This window comes from Triturus cristatus, chromosome 10 (assembly GCF_964204655.1).
Source record: "Triturus cristatus chromosome 10, aTriCri1.1, whole genome shotgun sequence".
Taxonomy (NCBI): domain Eukaryota; kingdom Metazoa; phylum Chordata; class Amphibia; order Caudata; family Salamandridae; genus Triturus; species Triturus cristatus.
In genome coordinates this window covers 1,062,975,997-1,062,995,027 of record NC_140593.1, presented here as the reverse complement: position 1 = coordinate 1,062,995,027, position 19,031 = coordinate 1,062,975,997, and the positions used below count along the sequence as shown (strand labels likewise).

Below are 19,031 nucleotides of genomic sequence, written 5' to 3'. Positions count from 1 at the left end.
TGGTTATTGGGCTTGGAATAGGGTTTGGCATGCAGAAATAAAGCCATTATTAACTACTTCTTATGTATTGCCATTCTGGGATCAAGAACTTGTGATGTCCATTATTTGACGTAGGGATACCGGCCGGAATAAGATTCACCCCCACCACGCAACTCCACAGCAAACAATGGGCAACCTGTGAAGAGGACCTTTGTAGACCTCCATATTGCTATTCCTCCTTTATTAAAAGAATTAACCTTTTCAAGTCTCTCCTTCAAACAAATGTAGCTAAATATTCCTGAGCGAGATGATGTCTATATCAAGCTCCTCCAAAAGCGAGAGAATTATCTTTTGTTATCATATGTGAATCGGACTGTGGCAGTCATAGTGCGTTCAACATACACACCTAAGAGCACTGGTCCAGATATTGCTCCAAATGAGGAATGCATGATAATAAATATGAATTTGAAGCTGTAAAGATTGGAAGTTGTTCTCAATCCCAGATAAGACGCAAAGGAATGAAAAGGTATAATCTCTGCATCGCACCCACAAGCTTAGGGTCTCGAGAGGGGCTGCCAAAAGTCCTGCATCTGTACTATGTTCTACATTTGCGAGTCTAGCCTCAGGGGCTTATTTACAAGCCCATTGCGCCACCGGAGCATCACTTTTTCTGACGCACCGGTGGCGCAATGGGCTTGCTCATCTTTGCACGGCTACGTAAAGTCACTCTACGGGACTTTTCATGGCCTTGTAAATATGGGCCCCTTTCATGCATTACTCCGCTCGAAAGAGGCGTTCTATGGGTGTTGCTGTGGGTGTTCCCATGCAACATCCATGGAACTTGATGCTTTCCCAGATTTACAACATTTTGTAAAACTGGGAATAAGTTAGAATCTTACGCCTCACCAGGGAAAGGCTAGGAATGGCGCAACGAGGAGAAATACTTTTATTTCTCCGAATTTTTTCCTCTTTCTATGCGTGAAAGAGAAAAATGCCATTATTGATTGTTTTTGTGCAGGAAGGTATCCCTTCCTGCTCAAAAGTGATCATCCCCACAGCTCAGGCACCCTTGCAAAATGACACAAGACTGCCTGCGCTAGCACATGGCAATCAGTTGTGCGCCAGCGCTGGGGAAAGCACAGGGTTATGTCGTATTGTTATTAATACAACGGATTCCTGTGCTTTGAAAACTACGCAGCACGGCGCAGCTAAATGGCTTGCAGCTATTAGCTGCATCATTTTATTGTAGATGAGGCCCTCAGTTTGTGAAGAGCCTATACACTCCTTGATGCTAGAGCGCTCTAGAAAACGTTAAATATTGACATTTCCATGTGGCATATCTACAATGACGGCGATAAATAAATGCAAAGCGCGCTTAACGCTTTGTTATTTATAGCCGTCTATCTCTGGAATTTCTCGCCCTGGTAACGCGTTATTAACAACGCGTTACTCCAGGGTGATAAAAATTCCAGAGATAGCGTGAAATCGCCATTTTGCAGGGAACAGCCAGCGATGTTCCCTGCAAAACGGCGATAACCTTGCTGATACGACCCTGTGGGGTGGCATAATCCACCCCAATGTTAGGGATAGGTAAGTCTGCTTTTTAGCAGACATTAGTTTTTGGAGAAAACAGCGGTTTTCTCCAAAAACTAACGTGTGCTAAAATGCTGGGGCAGCCTTGTAAATATCGCGATGTGAACATCAGCGATATTTACAAGGTTGTCCTGCCCAGTGACGCCCACTTTACATCTTATTAGAAATGCAAAGGGAGGCGTTGGGTAAAAGGGTGCTAACATGCGCTAACGCATGTTAGCACCCTCTTGCTAATAGGCGATAGTTTTATACCACTTTTTTGGCTTCAAAAACAAAAAAGTAGAGATAAAGCCCTTGTAAATATGCCCCCCATGCTATGAAATGTTAAGTGACCAATTACAAAACTTTCAAAGAAGCAGCCCTTTGAAAGTTTCCAAATGTCTTTCAAATCACCGAATGTTTGCTTTGATACGGATAATGGGCAAAGGTTTGCACAAGCACACGCCCCAAAACAATGTGCTGTAGGCCAATTGGTGTTATGTCAACCAGATATGTGGTATTTACTAGGGCTGTAGCACATATTCAAGTGAGAGCCTAATCTCGAAATCAGCAATTTTACTTTAGAGAAGGATGAACAGAAATATAAATCTGCAAGGACCGTGTGAAGCTAACAATTTCGGAAGTTTATGAAGTTCCATTAACTTCCCCTGCAGGTGAAATTGCCCGCAAAATCAAGTACTGAGAAAGCCAGTATGTCTGGATTGGGCAAACCTGCGAAGTGTTTATTTACTTTCTTCGCAAACATATGTAATAAAACTTAACCCCTTCGCTGCAGCGCGAATTCCACAGCAGCGCTGGGGGGGTGAGAGGTGAGCGCGGCGCCGCCATGCTCATGACGGAACCACGCCGTCATGAGTCACGGGCGAGCTGTGCTCATGACGGCGTGGTTCCGTCACAACTCCGCCCACTCTCTATTTCGCCCGCACAGGCGGGGAATTAGAGCCGCGTGGGAGGAGCGGCCGCCAACGGCCGCAGCCTGACGGAACCACGCCATCATGATCACACGCCGCCCATGGCTCATGACGGCATGGTTCCGTCATGAGCGTACAAGGGGTTAAAAGTATAAAAAGTAAAAATCTGCTTGCAAAAATGTAGATACAAAATTAACCGTCACAAGAATAGAAAAAGGAAACGTGACACGACAGCTCTGGCACTGAAGTGCATTACTTTTTAGATTGTGCACACGTGCAAGAGCAAAGAGCCAATATTTACAGCGAAATCAGCCAATGGCAGAAGTGGGCTGATCCACTGAGCCTTGGTTTAGGCTTTAGTGGGCGGAAGCAGATTGTGAATGGCTCTTCAATGGACCAGTGGGCAAACAGAGCCGACTTTATGCCACTCTTTGATGGTTTGTCGTCAATACAGTAAACCAAATGAATAAAAAAGGATTTTGCAAATCTGAAAGGCCAGTGGTTTTCCTTTTCTGGAGAAACAATGTTGCATAATATGCAGGTTTAAACAAAAAAATTGTATCTAGCTCAAATGGATCAAAAGTTACAAAAACACAGTGAGACGTGATGCGGTGAAGTGAAAGGCCCTTCTCTAACATTGACTGGTCACATTTCTGTTGCTTGCTGCTGTATGTGGGGTTTTGACTGGTTGTAATGAGGTAAAACACTTGCCCAGATAGTGTCAGCATGTGTAAAAATGGCACAATACTATCACAAAATGTGCCACATTATATTGCATAATTAATTTGCCTTTTCTAGCTGCACAAATTAGTCAACACTGCTGCGTACTTTTGTCCTCTCTTGCCGCATAATTTCAGTAGCCCTGATTATCTATCTATCTATCTATCTATCTATCTATCTATCTATCTATCTATCTATCTATCTATCTATCTATCTATCTATCTATCTATCTATCTATCTATCTATCTATCTATCTATCTATCTATCTATCTATCTATCTATCTATCTATCTATCTATCCATCCATCTACCAACTTAACTGAAATGCCTTTTTTTCGAATTTTATACACTGGCATAGCACAATGCCATCCACTCGGAGCTAAAAAAGCAGCAAATCCTTTTACCCATTTTGCATCCATATATTTAAGCATACTATCAGATAGTGCTGTTAACAGTGAACTGAAAAAGACAAATACTTTTAGCATTCCAGGCCCAATATTACACATATAGGGCCAGATGTAAGGTGCTTGCATTTTGCAAGTCGCAATTTGCGTCAAATTGTGACTCGCAAAATATAATGTACAACAGTGTTTGTGATTCCCAAAGGGGTCGCAAATTGCATTCCTCATCAATATTCATGAGGCAAGCACAATTTGCTAACCTATTGGGAATGACTAGAACTCCCAGGGATGGTGGCCTGCTGGGATCAGCAGACCACCATGTTTGGGGCTGCTTTTTAAATAAAGGATTTTTTTCAATGCATGCATTTAAAAAAGAAAAATTAAACTTTTCAGTTTCATTTTTTAAGGGCAGTGGTCCCTCTGCCTGCTCTTAAAAAATCTTATCTCACACACTCACAAAGGGAAAGTTGTCCCCTAGTGACCCCATCCCATTTGCGTGATTTACCACCTACTAGTAGGTGATAAACTGCGAGTGTTTTGCGGCCGTAAATGCGGTCGCAAAACAATAGTTCATGGCAGTGAGTCTCGCTATTAGGAAGGGACGCTCCTTCCGAATAGCGAGAGTAGCAAACGCTATTTTGCGAGTCAGTGACTCGCAAAATAGCGTTTGTACCTTTTGTACCTTTTTTGTTACTTTCGCAAACGGGTCGTTCTCCAGTTTGCGAGCGCAAAAAAATGGTCGTACATCTGGGCCTTGTATTGGTAAAAGATCATCCAATCCAACCTAAAGTAAATAAAAGCAGCTCACGGCGCATTTGTTTTACTATTATTAGAACTCGTCAGAGAAGCATTGCTTTCTCTAGATCAGGAGTATACAACCTTTTAAGTAATAAAGGCTACTTGTGTTCAATGGAAATCATCCCGAGCAAGTATTATTATTACTGTTGTTACTAGATAGTGACTGCATCAGACAAGAGTTACTTAAATAAATTAGTGTTCAACATATGTAAAATTAGCAACAGTGATCACCTCAATGGAGAGTTGCCAGCAGTAATGTGAAAAAGGCTTTGTCAATTTGAAGTACCTCTACACGGATAGTGCATAACAGATATAGCTGCAATGCCACGGGCACCAATGTAATGTTATTAACAAATAGTCTCCAATGGTGTATAATTGATCAATCAAATATTAGATTTAAGTATATTTTGGAAAGTATGAGTTTTTAAAATGGATACATTTTCATCTCAAAACACTTTTTTATTTTGATATACATATATTAAATCAACGAAGCAGAAGCATCTAATTTGGTAGGCTGGGCTGCATACTGGATAGCTACTCTCAAGAATCTGGAGAGCTAGAAGTAGCTCACAAGCTACTGGTTGGAGGATCCTGCTCTAGATATATATTTATGTGTTTTCTAGAGTTTCTTTCTAGGACATGGCCCAGAATTTGTTTTTCAGGGCCACTGGCACTAAGGACTTGGTCAATGCTCCAACTGGAAATAGGAAACCAGTTGGACTGCAACCACACCACAATCCACTATGCAATATTTGAGTGAAATGTGTTTCAGCTAGCAATCAATCCTACAAGGAATCACAAAGATAGTTAGTGGAAAATCTACATTCTATTTCTTTAAGGAAGAATACACTCAAGAACTCTAGGAAACTATTGATTCATTTTAAAGATGTATCTTTATAATGAAACCATATCCTAGTTCAAACAATATGGAATTGTTACTACAATAGAGATAAACAGAATGGTAAATGCAACGTTTACTAACAATGTGAACAGCAAGAAATATTCTAACATATTGGCTGTATTTTTCATAAAAATACGACTGTCATAGCACAGCATATGTCATGGACCAGCGACTTGGTATGCAAGAAAAAGATACTCTGTGCAGGGGAAGTCCAAAGGAAAACGGACACATGAGGATTGCCATGTCAATGGGAAAAGATCCTTTATTTCATTCTTTATAGCATTTGTCAAAAACAAGTAAAGTGTTTCAGTCATACTAGACCTTTGTGGGACCCACAATCCACCGGGCAAAACAACCCATTTAAGTGTGGAAACATAAAAAAACATACTTGGTTGGCCACTCGCAGGTGGTTGGGTGCAGGGCTTGGTCACAGGCTGGTCCCTGCATCCATCCTTCTACTTTGCATTGTCAATAGGATGGTCAGTGAGGGAGTTGGGCCAATATGGTAAAAAAGCACAGAATTTCACTGAAAAAGAAAAAAGTTTAAGTGCTCTTAAAGTTGTTTATGGTAATAATATCGACCTTTACATTAAAGAAACCTTGGAACTCCTCTGGGAAAAAAAGTTTGCATTGTTATAGTTACGTAAGATAATAAGATCTTACCTTACTGTGAAAAGAAATGAATTCACAGAAAAAAACAAAAGTGAAAGTGATGTTACAGTTAGGTATGATAATAATATGTAACCTTACATTAAAAAACCTCCAGAAATTCACTAAATAAAACAAAGGTTAAAGTGTTGTTATAGTTAGACTTCATAATAATATAAAAACTACAGTTTTTAAACAATAAAAATCATTGCAATTCACCAGTTATATTTTTCTGCTTATGACCTCACATATAACAATACTCATGACATGTTCAATGCCATCACATATAAAGATTGCTCCAAAGATTACAATTTCTGGCCAGGCCAGAGGCTGACATTATGCTTCCTTTTCTTGCTTTAATTTAACATTAGCTAAGTTCAACCATAAAAATATTACACTTTTTAAGTTAACGAAGAATGCGTATCACTTTGTACAAAACAATAGGCAGTCTGATATGTGTATAGTGCACTTTATTATGAGCAGAGGGTCTACTATTATTTAAGGAGCAGAGTATCAATGCTTTTGTAATACAGGCAGGGCCACTGGAATTATGTATCAGGGCAGGGCCAAAATATGTGGTAGGGTTGAGTAAATTATGTGCAAGTAAAGACATATTATGCAGTATAATGTGGCACATTTTATTATACTATTGCTTTTTTTTTTTTAGAGTTTTATATAGGGCGGACTAGACCCGAGACATCGGATATCAGAGCGCTGTACATGAGCACCAGTTTCGTTACGGATGGACACATTCATTTTTGTTATGCACGGGGAGATTAAGTGATTTGCCCAGAATCACAGGTTGCTGAGCGTCATTGTCGAGACTCGAACCCGGTTCTCCAGCTTCGAGGTCGCCCGCTCTAGCCGTAAGGCTACATCATCGCCCCACTTACTTCACTATTTTGTCACTTTTACACTTGTTACCACTGTCAGGGCATTGATTGCACCTCATTAGTACCAGTTCAACACACGACTATAGCAATAAGTAACATAAAATGACTAATCAAGCTTTGCAAGATGGGCCTTCCACTTCATGGCAACACATGGCACTGCATTTCTAATAACTTTGGAATCGTTTGAGCTAAAAACACATTTTTTTAAAAGAAATCTGCAGACTATGCAGCAGATGATGGATTATGTGGCAAATGCAGAAAATCTATAACTATGCAAACAACACCGCACAGTCACATAATTCCAGTTGGCCTGAGTTAAGGTAATAGATTCAAAAATGAAAAGAGGAACATGCATAAAAACACATTTTGCCATCCTTGTCTTCTATCTTCTTCACACGAAAAGTCGTCAACATAATCAGGGGCGCCAAAAGAATACAAATGCATACCAGGAAGGGAAAACTATCTGCAAACAAAATGATCACAAAGAGGGATTAATAGATGCCTCTGTGTCTTTTATAAAATCAGTACTTTCTTGACATTAAGAGTTAGGGAAATCAACCCACTGTTTTAAGAATGTCCTCCACAACAGCATGTGTCTAAAATGCATGAAAGGAAATATAATGCTTGCCTGCTTGCCTTTAAAAAATTCAGGTCCTTCAAAGGGCCACCAGAGAGATGCTGAACTTCTATGCAAGATAAAAAAGGATGCTGATTTTGATGGTTTTGTAAATGATGCAGCTGATTTTTAAGATGCGGGTTAGCAAGGGAAGCCAAGGGAGTTCCTTTAGTATGTAGGGGATATGGTCATATTTATGTATTTCTTCAGATCCTGATTGAGGCATGCTGCAGCAAGTAGGATGCCTTTAAGGACACCAGTGTGGATTCTGAGAGGTCATGAAGCATGGTGTTACCATCAACTAAATGAGTACAAGGCCTTAAATAACATTTCTGAAGTCTCTTTCTGGAAGAAGCGATTTCACTAGGCATCTTTGCATGAGTGTGAAGCTGGTGTCCATGGTGAATCCATTTGACATGGCATTTAGTGAAATTTGGGGTTTGATGAAGCAAGATTTTTGCAAAATATTCTTCCTTGATCAAATCTGCTCATAAGCGTGTTATTAACAATTATTATCCCAAAAAAAAGGAGGTTGCATATTGGTATAAGAAACTCCTTGATGCAGATGACGCAGATCTCCCTCCACAGTATGTGGCCTGGAATCAGTCACCCTTGGACTCTAAAGCTGCAGACTTATATGACTTATCACTTCAAACCCTATATAAGTTTGTTAAACCAGCACCCCTAAAAAAGAATCATTTTTATGTTATTAATAGACTATACTATACCCCTGTGAAAATAGCGAGATTTGCTCTTCTAGTCTCCCCTAAATGCCCAAGATGTGACTTTTCTCAAACTGATGATATACATATATTCTACGAGTGCTTTAAATTAAGCGGGTTCTGGCAGAATGTGGAGCGTGCTCTTGGCGCCATCTTTTTAAGTCAAGATCAATTTGAACCTTACTATAGTAATTTTTGGTATGGATTTTGACTTGATGAATTTACTGCGGCCAATTCAAAGGGGCTTGTTACTATACTTAATTCTTATTGCTTGAAGGGAGATATGTAAACTTTAGAAAGACCCACGGCCTCCAGCACGGACGCCGGCGCATGCACATTTGTGTAAAGAAGTTGGCAACGAGGAAGAGGGAGCCCCGGAGACGCCGCGCTGCAGGTAAGTGATTCTATTTAATGTTTTTATTCTACTTGATATTATTTTAAAACGAGGGCGGGTTGGAGGCGGGCGGCGCGTATTGGGGCTACGCGGAGCACACTACGCGCTGCTTCATGTAGCCCCACTACGCCCAGGCCTGGTAAAAATAGAAGCTACAATGAACTAATATTATGAGAGAGTCTTCACTTGAAAACAATATGCATTAGCAATGTGCACGTAGAAAAATGAATTAGCAATAATAGACATGCTTACAGAAAATGTCTTGTGAACAGTTTATTCTTTCCTCATGACCAGAGAAAAATATTTGATCATTAAAGTTTGATTAATGAAACATTTTGGTTATGCTAATGAGATTAATTAGAATATTGAATCCTCTGAACTATTGATTATTGTATGTTATTTTCTTCTATTTCTTTTTGTCATCGAAAGTGTGTTTTCTATTCTTTAGAAAAACCAACGATTTTCCTGGTTTCTCTATGAAGGCTTAAAACCCTGCTAAGAGTATTTTTCCTTCCTAACGTAGGGGCATATCAACAAGGGCTTTATCTCTGCTTTTTTGGCTTTAAAAGCCAAAAAAGCAGAGATAAAACTAGCGCCCTATCAACAACAGGGTGCTAACACGCAAATTTGCATGTTAGCACCCTTTTACTCTATGCTTCCCCTTGCATCTCTAATGAGATGCAAAGGGGGCGTTCCAGAGTAATATAATAGAAGAAATGTCGCTAAGCGACATTTCTCCTATTATCAAGAATGTCGCTAACCCTGTTAGAGACAAAAAAAGCAGCGCTAACCGCGGTTAACGCTGCTTTTTTACGTCTGGTATTTTTCTGACTTAGCCATGATATCCTATGTAAGGTGGATATCATGGCTAAGTTTGCCTGTCCCTATCAACAAGGTAACGTGAGATTATCACTGGGTTTCCAGCGATAATCTCACGTTAGCCTGTTAGCGTGAGGGTTTTTATCGCTATTGAGATAAGCGTTGCTAATAGCACGCTATCTCAGCGATAAAAATTCACGCTAGCCGGCGATAATTATCCTCACGCTAAGAGCGCTGAGCGATAATTATCGCCGGTTGTTGTTGATATGCCCCGTAGGCCTCAGAAGAATGTAGGGGCATATCAACAACAACCGGCGATAATTATCGCTCAGCGCTCTTAGCGTGAGGATAATTATCGCCGGCTAGCGTGAATTTTTATCGCTGATATAGCGTGCTATTAGCAACGCTTATCTCAATAGCGATAAAAATCTACACGCTAACAGGCTAACGTGAGATTATCGCTGGAAACCCAGCGATAATCACACGTTACCTTGTTGATAGGGACAGGTAAACTTAGCCATGATATCCTCCTTCCATAGGATATTATGGCTAAGTCTGAAAATTACCAGACGTAAAAAAGCAGCGTTAACCGCGGTTAGCGCTGCTTTTTTTGTCTCTAACAGGGTTAGCGACATTCTTGATAATAGGAGAAATGTCGCTTAGCGACATTTCTCCTATTATTTTACTCTGGAACGCCCCCTTTGCATCTCATTAGAGATGCAAGGGGAAGCGTAGAGTAAAAGGGTGCTAACATGCAAATTTGCGTGTTAGCACCCTGTTGTTGATAGGGCGCTAGTTTTATCTCTGCTTTTTTGGCTTTTAAAGCCAAAAAAGCAGAGATAAAGCCGTTGTTGATATGCCCCGTAGTTTGTCCTTCATAACTTCTGAAGTGCTGATTTATTTGTTTAGTTGTGCACAAGGTATATCACTAGGATTGCCTCATCCTACGGTAGAATATTTCTTTTCATCGAATAATTGTGTCAACTATGTTGCAAGCTGATGTGGAAATGAGCGCGAGGACACAAAGTGACTACAATTTGTTTCCTACTTCCAAAGAGCAATGATGAAACTTTATTTCAAACAAAGAACTCTAACAAAGAAATCCGGATGATCTGACTGAGACGACAATCACCTCATAAATTTGACCAATGGAATAATGAGGCGCTGTGAATTTGTAACTTTTGAGGGTTGACCTTTTAACATTTTGGGGTATAATTATTACCCTGAGAAAAGAACTTGGCAGTAGCTGTTGCTATGAGAAGAGAGTCTTGCTACTGTACTCTCTGTGCTACTCTGGCTGGCTATTATCCTTGCAATTTCCTGAGCAAGACTATCCTGATGACTTTACACTTCATCTGCTGGTGATATTGCTCAAGCTATACCTTTCCGGCCGGAGGGTTAGCTATTTCTGACGTGTGCACGCTGTGCATTAGTATTCTCCAATCCAGGTTCGTATGAAATTCTGAATTGCATACTGATTTTGCAATGATTTATTCTTTTGTCTCTCCCTCTCTCCTCTCACACTTGTTATTGAAAATTTTGATGTATTTGTCATGAGCTTTATTTCTTTATTGTGAAGTTACCTGTATTAACAGCATAATGAAGTAATGACATTTTCCTATGTGCATCTGTATTGGCTAGTCATATCTTGAAAATATTTAGATAAAAGAAATCTTAATAAGTATTCAGACTTTGTCTTTATTAATGAGTTATTTGACATAATGTATTTTGTAATTATTGTTGTTAGACTGGCTTTTCCTTCATTATAGGTCCCCATGAGGGATATAGCATCCGTCTCTTATTACCAAGTCCCTATTAGCTCTACCGAAGAACTATCGGGGGACCTGATGTTTGTAAGTGTTAATTGAGAATATATGCGCCCAAAATGTTAGTTATAGAAAAGGTTTCTGATCATAATAATTTGGTGATACATTGAATGATTATAAAATGATTACTGCTTCCGCTGGATCAGGTTCAAAGCCATCAAGTTGAAGTTGATGTAATAGGCCAGGTTTGTACTATTTTGTTCTTGACAAACAAAAAGAATTCTGTTTTGGTGGGGTTCAGCTTCTTTTAGGCACTGGCCATCCAGGTCTGGATCAGCTGCAGGCATTGCTTGAAAATACGGACGTTTACAATGGAGGAGACTTACAAGCAGAGTTGTGTATCATCGCATAATTGTGAATTTTGATGGTATTATCCATGAGGATTCCCTCGGGTGGGTTAACGATGACAGGGACAGTTTGCAACCCTGGCGGGAGGCCATTGGCAATAGCGATCTTTTTGGATTTGTAGGCGTCCCCGTGAATGAAACAATGTTGGTTAGAAAGGTTGGAGGTGAACACTGCCTTTAGAGACGGAAGGGTGTGGATGATGAGAGTGGGAAGAACAACAATATTAAAGGTACTTGGGAGGTTTAGCAATATCAGAGGGCAGGAGTCATCTTCATCTGTGGTCAGGAAGGCATTGTCTATGATGTATAAGGTAGCAGTCTCCATGCTGCAGCATGATCGGAAGCTCTATTGGTAGTTGTGCAGGATATGGTTAGTACTAGTGTGGTCATGGAGTTGTGCGCAGAGTGCTTTTTTGATGATCTTGCCAATGAAGGGTGGGTGTGTGACTGGCCAGTATTTGGAGAGGCTGTTAAAGACTAGTTTAGGTTTCTTTGGGGGTGGGAGGTTCTGACCTTTCTTGAAAGCTTTTGGAATGATTCTTTGATTGTATGAGGCATTGGCAATGTTGAGTAGAGGTGAGAAACCTTCCTCAGAAAGAGCTTTGATGAAGCACAAGAGCTAGACATCTTCTGCATAGAAACAGTGGCGGCTCCTCCGCTAAGGGGGAGGAGCGTCGCCCCACTGCTTTTTTGCAGCGAAATAAAGGAAAAATAAAATAATAATAACTCAACATTATAGTTTTATTTGTTTTTGCCGCTGGGTCTCTGTGGGGCAGGGCTGGTCTGCTCTCAGACCAGGGGAAGGGATGGTGGGCATACTCTGTAAGTGTGCATGAATGTGTCTCGGGCCGGTAAAACATTCATGCACACTTTACATGCTCCCCACCCAGGCTGTACTCCTAGGTGGAGAACATGCCCAGGCTCCCACTGCCTGTCTGAGTGCCAACCCACGCCGCTCAGACCAATCAAAACGTGAGTATGTCAGCAACATTTGAAAGAGATAGGGCTTTGAAGGTTACCCATTGTGGGATTCTAAAAGAAGGGGGTGGGTGTAAGAAGAGAAGCAGGGTTGGTTTTGTTGATCTGATGTTGAATCGTTTGTATTCATTCACTAAAGAAGTGGTTGATGGCATTGCAGTTGACTGTGGAGTGTTGGATAATGAAGGTCAGACAGCAGACAATACAGTGCTTGATTGACTCGAAGAACATTCTGCTTCTGTTGCATGTATCACTGATGGTGTTGATTTAGTACTTTGCTTTGGCTGATGTGATGAGCTGTCTGTGTGTTGCACAGAGAAATTTCAGTATCACAAGATCCTTGGGAGTTCTGTTTTTCTTCTCGTTACTTCCCTGGCTGTGGATGGAGCATTTATTATCAGTGATGTTGAGAAGACGAGGTTGAGGATGTGCCCTCCTTTAGGGTATGCTGTTTGGTGACGTTCTGCATTACATTGAGTGTTTTGCTGAGATTGAGGACGGTATCGCGTGTTTTTTTTTATTTTTGTAATTTGAGCTTGTGTTCTCTAGGAGGTTTAAGTTAGCCAAGAGGTGGGTGTGTCAGCTACATTAAAAGGCAGGCTGATTACAGAAGGGCCACGTATTGAGAAGTTTCCTGACTTTGGGAACACTTTATTCTTCTTTGAGCTCCTTTGGCAGATGATTTCGGACTTTGCCACCTGCTTACGTCTTGCAGAATATAGGAATTTCTGAAGAGTATATTATTAGACCTTTGTGAGCACGGACAGTGGTATTTTTAATACATTTCGTGAAGAAATAAGGCCCTTGGTCATAAAAAGCAATGTGTGCCAATACAACCTTCATGACTCTACATAAAGGATTGAATTCAAAACTGCACTGAAATCTCCAGCACCTATAATTAATCAATGAGGAGCATTAAGGTCAATTCCTAAACAGCTCCCGAGTTATTGCGTAACATATTACCCATTTGTAATATTATTCCTCATGGCATGCAAATGTTGGCTAGCAACTCCCTGGTGTTTGTCCTTGAAGGATCCTGCAGGAGAATTCTCACCATCATTAGTCGATCACAAAAAACCCGTGACAAAGCAAATGACATCAATAACAAAGATGCCAAGTCTTGAACTTGGTTAGAGCGCTAGTTTAGAAATTCAACGCAATCTTGATTGTCAATAGACACATCTATGCAAATTTCCTGTTTGCAAAGTATCTCAGGAGAACATAAAAAGCCATAGCCTTTGTGCATTGCAGATTCTTCAACTTTTCTTATGTATCCCAAGACAAACCCGAAAGATCACCATCATACTCCCTCCTTTGGAGTTGCTGAGAGCCACTGCCAGACAGGGACAGGATTGCCAACCTTTTCCTGAGAATCTACGCAATGCTCTTCAAGCACCTTTCACGAGCACTACTTCCACCTCCACCAAGCTTCTTTACATTTTGATTACAATTACCATTAGTTTGACCCAAACTCAGAACTACCCTACTTTTCATGAATTTCTGACCTTGAAGAACTTTTAATAAGTTTGGGTGATGGTGAATATGAGAACTAGAGCAAGTCAAAGTTTTAGTAAACAATAAGCCGAAGGGCCATTGTGGTTTCTGGCTAGAGCTGTTCACACGCGATGATCAAGAAATAAACTTCGATGTAAGACATGTTTCTTCATGTGACAATAGATTAATTTATGTAATTTTGTATTTATATTAGATAATAGAGCTTATCATCGGGATAAGCTCTGACTCCAGGCAACTAGCTGTGTGATATTCATGCCACAGGTTCGAAACTTTGATGGATGATGTTAAACTTTTAACATTACCCATCTCAATGAGGCTCATTTTATCATCTTCATGAGAACTAAAGATTTGGCACTACTGCCTGCTCTCTGCACCTGGTGCCTTAAACCGTGAGCTCCCCTGTAGGGGCTACACCCTGCCATCGGCCTGAAGCAGAGAGAAAACGATGGCACTGTCTGCAGCATGAGCATTAACCCATAGCACTATCTTGCTGCAGGTTTTAGTGTGCTGTCCTTTGGTTTTACAAACTGTCTCACCCTCCCCGAATCCCTGCACCAATTCCTGCATTTTAAATTGTAATTTGAAAGAATATTTCATGACTCCCAGCCTGAATCCAACCCCGACCCAGAGAACAGCTGAATATCCCAGGGAGTTTATTAAAGATTTAGTTGTGGAGAAGTTCACTCAGGCATGCGCGAGGCCATCTTTCTTTTCAGCCAATCCATCCATTGACTTTGAACAGCACACTGCTGGCGTTTCACATAAGTAAAGGGATAGGAGATGGCTTTTGACAGAACAATTACTTTTTAGATAAAAGGATCAAGAACTGGGAGAATAAAATGCACTTTAGCTACAGAATAAAATCTAGCGAAGAACTGCCCCGATTGGGATGCATTGTCTTCCTTTGTTTATAAACGAAATATATAGCATGAGAGTTACTTGCTCTCAGCTGAGACAAAACATGCATTAAAGCATCCACCCTGGGGTATATACCTATGGAACAGACTGTTTCTTTAGAAAAAAAGGGATAACCTCCATTCACAGTGTTCCACTGTACAACACAACATCACACTGCAATAATGTAACACTAAGACACAACAGCACAAAACATCACAACTGCAAACAAATGCAACCAAGTAACACAAACAGTAACATAACACAACTACACAGCAACACAAGCTAGTAGGACAAAAACAACACAACCACATTGACAATCTAACACAACACAATTTAAAATGTGTTGTTGTTTAGTTTTATGTTGGTGTATTATATGTTGCATTTTTTTGCTGGTGTTTAATGTGAGCATGCTGTTTTGCATTGGCAAGTTGTTGTAGTGTGCTTTGTGTTGTCATTGTGTTGTTTTCTTACCTTTTGTTAATGTTTTGTGTTGAATATGAGTTGTTTTATTTTGGATTGCAATGTTGTTCTGATTGGATCAAAGTTTGCTGTGTTCTGCTGTGTTAGTGCCATTGTGGTTTTTTATTCCAATATAGAGTTGGGGAACTATGATGTTTCTGTGACTCAACGTTGGTTCGTCTGCATTAATATGCACATATTATCTTGCCACCTACACAAATCTGTTCCACCAAGAACTGCCTTAACTGCCACCAAGGACGTTCCATATTGCAAGCCATGCTTTGTAGTCCACAGAAGTGTGAAGTGTAAAAATGCATCTGACATATCTGAGGGTTTGTAGTGGGAAATCAGGTCATATGTCATTTCATTAATTTCGCAACTCGCTTGTAAAGTCCTTTGACAGAATATTAGACATTACAGTGCCAAAACGGTTTGTCCCTGAACTCTGATGTCAACAGGACAACCACTCTTATTCCAGCCTCCAGGACTGGCTAAATAAAAAACGGTTATCATGCCTTGTACTTATGCATTATCTATTGTTCTGCTGCACTGCAGAGCAGAAGATAATGCTTTGAACTTCTGACATCTAACTGCTATCTCTTTTCCTGTGAATAAAAAGTCACATGATCCATTAGTAACAATCTCCATTATACACTCAGCTGCTGCCTGACCTTCACAAAACTGGAAGCCTGAGGGCCCCACCTGGTGGACACAAAGAGCATTTTTATTCTTTTGGAATGATGGCCAATTGATGAAAGGCCTTGCTTTTGTGCGTTTTGCTTTTGAGAGCTCTGCTCACAATAAGCACAATATATTTGTCTCAAAGCCCTTTATCAATAAGTGCAAATTTTAACAAACTCAGTCGTAGTAATTTTATCGACTTTAGAAGGATGAAGGGCTGCAGCAGACTGTCTGGAATTAATTCTGTGATCTATAAGTCTCTAAGCAGGGACTCATTCCAATAAGCTACCTCGATATTTGCTCCTGTACTTTGATCAACGATGTCTCTGATTTTACGGTGAGTTGTTAAGGCTACTTTCTACTATTCTGTACTGTTTCAATGGGGCGCTTGACCGTATGCAAAGCAGCATTTATTCTTGTAAAACTTTCAGAATGTGCTCTCTGTAACCTTTCGATTACGTCAGGGAATTCCATGTAAATAAGGGGCATATCAGCAACACCCGGCGACAATCATCGCTCAGCGCTCTTAGCGTGAGGATAATTATCGCCGGCTAGCGTTGATTTTTATCGCTGAGATAGCGTGCTATTAGCAATGCTTATCTCCTCAGCGATAAAAATCCTCACGCTAACTGCCTAACGTGAGATTATCGCTGGAATCCCAGCGATAATCTCACGCAATGTGGCGTTAGTTTGCTGATAGGGACTCACAAACTTAGCCATGATATCCACCCTCCAAAGGATATCATGGCTAAGTCAGTCCTGAAGCAGGCGTAAGGAAAGTAGCGATAACAGGGGTTATCGCTACTTTTCCAGACGCTATGCTTCATAGCGTGGGGCTTGATGATAGGAGAAATGTCGCTTAGCGACATTTCTCCTGTCATGTTAGGTCAGGAATGCCCACTTTGCATCTCTGGGCGTTAGGAATCCCCACGCTAAAGCAAGGTTTCACGTGTTAGCGTGGCCTTGCTAATTAGGCGATAAAATTATCGCCACTTTTCGGCCGAAAACGGCTGCAAAAGCGGCGATAATTTTTTATCCCCTGCTTGTAAATATGCCCCTAAGTAATGTATAAAAGGACAATAGGTATAAAGGCTATAGAAAGGCTGCAGAAAGTCGTTTGGCCCTGCTTGCCAGAGGCATAGCCATGAAAGGTGCAGCAGGTGCAATGTCACTGGGGTTCAGGGGTCTGAGTAAGTCACTGTACATTGGTTTTGACTGTAGTTTAGTAGCAGGTATCTGTGGGCCCACGCTATCCAATACGTGAGCCTTCTGCATTTTTAGGTCTTGTCTAAGACAGAGCATGCACAGTCTCTTGCAAGAGGTATTTTTTTCTAACAGTGTGCTGAGAGGCCGCCCATTGCTTACCATTGGTTGACTTCATTTACCTGGTATTCCCCCAGATTTTAGCCTTCACCACGCTATTTTTGCTGAATCCATTTTTGTTGGCATTAAAACTGCGCACTTTACTCCGGCAACAAGTGATAAAATGCTTGTGTTCTCCCTTCCAGACTTGGTAAAATGGGATACACTTAATTGGCACATTAAACTTATTTATATTTCCCTAGGAAATGGTATTACATGTACCCAGGGCCTGAAAATTAAATGCTTTAAGCAGGCTGTAGCACTCATTGTGCCACCCAATAGTGTAGCACTGTAAAACATGTCTCAAGCCTGCCACTGCAGACAGTAGTGTAGTTTTAAACTACCTTTTCGTCCTTGCAAAATAAAACTTATATTTTAAGACATATAAGTCACCCCTGATGTGGGTCCTAAAGGCTCATAGGGAAAGGTTCATGGTCATTAAAACTTAGGACATATGTATGTAAGTTTAAGATGTTGTGGCAGTGGAAAACCACCAAATTCTTAACTTCAGCAAGGCCATCTCTCCCATAGACTAAAACTGGTTTTCTTATTCCATTTAATAAAAGATAACTTCAGTTTGGACACAGCTAGAAAATACTTCTTCCACTAATTTGAATTCCAATTTAAAATACTCTTTAATGGTAAATTTTGATATTAAATCACTGTTCTGAAAATGTCAGTTTTAGAAAGTTGTTTTTTTGAAAGGCATATTTGGTTTAGGTAGAAAAAACTTTTTAAAACTGACATTTGTAGTAAAAACATCAGAGTTTGCAGAGATTTGCCTACTCCGCACTCTGTGGGGAACGCGGAGATAGGGAAAACTCCGCCTCCATGGCAGAGCGAGTTAGCCGCTCCCTACCCCCTTCCAAATACTTTAAAAATAATAAAAAGAAGGCAATTACATGTGCTTCTTCTGCCTCCCCTGCCTGCCTGCTCTTCTTCTTGCTCCTCCTGTGTCCTTTTCATTAATAAAAACACTACGTTGTAGGTCTTGTGCATGCGTACCCTCAAGAAGTACAATGCAGTGTTTTTTTCAATGAAGAAGGACGTGAGGTGGCGAGTAGCAGGAAGGAGAGTGGCTAGGCAGGGGAGGCGGCAAAAACACTGGTGAGTGCCTTCTTTTTATTTTTTTTGAGAGGGGGCAGTGTAGAGGGAGCGTAGCGGAGCTATGGGTAGCTCCACTGAGTTTTTTTCAAACTCTGTGGAGCTAATCGGGTGTGGCCGAGCTACTGACCAAGATGGTCGCACGGCGTTGAAGCTCCTCCGCTATGCCAAACATCCTCGCCCTATCCTGCATATTCTGCGCTGAAATTGCATTCCGCTGAAAGCCAAGATCAAGGTCATCGTATGGTGTTGAGCTGAGCAGGCGGAGGGTGTGTAGGGCAGTCTTTGTCCGCTTCGGCCTGTGAAGCCTGGAGGCAGGGGGCTCGCGCTCGGCCTGGATTGCTGGGCTGCTCCTGTGTGCGCGCTGGCTGACTTGCCTACGGAGGGCACAACATAATTGGGTACCACTGAGACATGTGCGGCTTGGCCCGGTTTGCGGGCCGGTGAGCGGGCGCATGTGGCCCCCCA

At 41.1% G+C, this 19,031-nt stretch overlaps 1 long non-coding RNA gene across 1 annotated transcript in view; it reads left to right on the top strand.

Moving 5' to 3' along the window:
• LOC146796566 (uncharacterized) overlaps nt 1-10,904 on the top strand; it is a 36,460-nt gene extending 25,556 nt beyond the window's left edge. Inside the window, exons 3-4 of the long non-coding RNA XR_014969936.1 lie at nt 8,459-8,575; nt 10,451-10,904. This is a non-coding gene — a long non-coding RNA (uncharacterized LOC146796566). The remainder of the gene's footprint in view (nt 1-8,458; nt 8,576-10,450) is intronic.
• Nucleotides 10,905-19,031: the final 8,127 nt, after the last annotated feature.